Source organism: Rhinolophus ferrumequinum, unplaced genomic scaffold (genome assembly GCF_004115265.2).
Source record: "Rhinolophus ferrumequinum isolate MPI-CBG mRhiFer1 unplaced genomic scaffold, mRhiFer1_v1.p scaffold_84_arrow_ctg1, whole genome shotgun sequence".
Classification (NCBI taxonomy): Eukaryota; Metazoa; Chordata; class Mammalia; order Chiroptera; family Rhinolophidae; genus Rhinolophus; species Rhinolophus ferrumequinum.
Window position 1 is genome coordinate 227,226 of NW_022680440.1, and position 2,597 is coordinate 229,822.

General features: G+C 34.0%; 1 pseudogene; it reads right to left on the reverse strand.

Annotated features, from left to right (window-relative positions):
- Window positions 1-1,384: 1,384 nt before the first annotated feature.
- On the reverse strand, window positions 1,385-2,353 carry LOC117020092 (endoribonuclease LACTB2-like; annotated as a pseudogene).
- Between the last annotated feature and the right edge of the window lie 244 nt (window positions 2,354-2,597).

Genomic DNA, 2,597 nt, shown 5'->3' on the forward strand with positions numbered 1-2,597 from the left:
ATTTTTTTGCATGTATCTGTCCAGTTTTCCCAGCACCCAGCATTTATAAAAAAAGACTGTCTTTACTCCAGTATAAATTCTTGCTTCCTTTGTCATACATTAAAAAACCATATAGGCATGGATTTATTTCTTGGCTCTCTATTCTGTTCCATTGATCTATGTGTCTGTTTTTATGCCAGTACCATGCTGTTTTGATTACTGTAGACTTGTAGTATGATTTGATGTCAGGTATTGTTATACCTCACACTTTGTTCTTATTTCTCAAGGTTGCCGTGGTTATTCGGGATCTTTTATGGCTCCATATAAAGTTTAGGATTATTTGTTCTAGTTCTGTGAAAAATGTCATTGGCAATTTGATAGGGCTTGTATTGAATCTATATATTGCATTAAGTAGTATGGTTATTTTAACTATATTAATTCTTCCTATCCATGAGTGTGGTATATGTTTCCATTTATTTGTATCTTCTTTAATTTCTCCTTTCAATGTCTTATAATTTTCTGAGTATAGGTCTTTTACTTCCTTGGTTAAATTCATTCCTAAGTATTTTATTGTTTTTCAAGCAATTGTCAATGTTTTCTTAATTTCTCCTTCTGATAGTTTGTTATTGGTGTATAAAAATGCAATTGATTTCTGAATATTAATTTTGCATCCTGCTACTTTTCTAAATTCATTTATCAGTTCTAATAGTTTTTTTATGTGGAATCTTTGTGAGTCCCTATATATAGTATCATGTCATCTGCAAATAATGACAATTTTACTTCTTCCTTTCCAATTTGGATGCCTTTTCTTTTTTTCTTTTTTTTTCTTTTATTTTTTTTCCTGATTGCTGTGGATAGAACTTCCAACACTATGTCAACTAAAAGTGGTGAAAGTGTTCGTCCTTGTCTAGCTCCTGATCTTAAGAGGAATGGTTTTAGCTTTTCCCCATTCAGTCTGATGTTAGCTGTGGGTTTGTCACATATGGTCTTTATTATGTTGAGATATGTTCCCTCTATTCCCACTGTGCTAAGTTTTTATCATAAATGGGTGCTAGATTTTGTCAAATGCTTTTTCTGCATCTGATGATACGACCATATAATTTTTATTTTTCATTTTGTTAATGTGGTGTATTTGATTTGTGGATATTGAACCAATCTTGCATGAATCTCACTTGATCATGGTGTATGATCTTTTTTTTTTTTAAGAGTTAAATTACATAAAGTTTATTATTTTTCAAATAACCATTTTACTTAATCGATTGAAAGTGGGTAAACTGTTGGATCCTGAAGTTTTGGTAAAATGATAAGAAACCTAGGTTAGATAAATAATCTGTATTATAGGTGTAAAAGTAATATGTATTTTAGAATATGACATTTTAAAGTGTATCTAGGGTTATTTTCAACATTCGAAAGTCTATAGTCTGTAAATAATTAATAGCTAAGAAAACATACCATTCTCTAAAAACAAAACAGCAAAATCTTTCATTAATCTGACACTAAAGATTAGCTTTCCATTTCTTGTCAGGATCCATGCTGCTAAATATTTTTCTTTCTTTTTCTAATTTTCTCAAATGAAGTGAGATATTATGTTCAGCCATTTTATGTAAATGCTCAGGAGTATTCTTGTAAATAATTTTTACAAGCTCCATCACTCTAAATGATTTTTCAAAATTATCATGCAATAATGAAAGAATTTACTCCTCTCGAATATTTCTGTGAGAAATGTATTCTTGAATTTTAGCTTCCGCATTATGGATTACTGGGCCATGTCCTGGATATATAATATCAGCTTTGATTTTTAATAACTCTTTTAGGGAGTTCATGTAATTATAGAGGTCTTCAAATACAGTTGTTCCTTCTCCCAGGATGCAATCTCCAGAAAAGAGAGCATTTTCCTCTTCTAGAAGTAGGGCCATATGATCATCAGTGTGGCCAGGTGTGTATAAAAGTCTTAGAGTGGCGCCCTCCGTCTTAATCACATCTCCATCTTTCAGATAAACATATTGTTGCTCTTCGTCTCCTATAATTTCTTCTCTCCGAGGATTCCGTGGGAGTTTTTTAATGCAATAGGTAGTGTCATTATCGATGTTTTTGCAAATATCTCCTATGCCTCCAGTATGATCACGGTGCCAATGAGTCACTATGATTTCCTGGATTGCTGTGTTAAATTCAGTCAGAGCCTGCTTTAAACAGCTGATATATTTTGGAACTGCTGGTTCTCCAGTGTCAATGAGGATTCTCCTGGAGCCGGTCCCTACTAGGTAGGTGTTGGTGCCTTGCAGAGTCATGGGACCCGGGTTACAGCCCAGGACGCACACCACCTGACTGGACGCTCCATGTGAAGCTGCTCCATGTGCTGCAGAACGGCAGCCATCACCACTCAAGCCCAAGCGCGCAGCAAGCAACTCGATCTTTTTAATGTATTGCTGAATTCGGTTTGCTAATACTTTGTTGAGGATTTTTGTGTCTATGTTCATTAGGGATATCGGCCTATAGTTTTCTTTTTTTGTAATGTCTTTGTCTGGTTTGGGGATTAGGGTAATAGTGGCCTCATAAAATGGGTTTGGGAAAAATAGTTTAAGGAGAATAGGTATTAATTCTTTTTTGAATGTCTGATA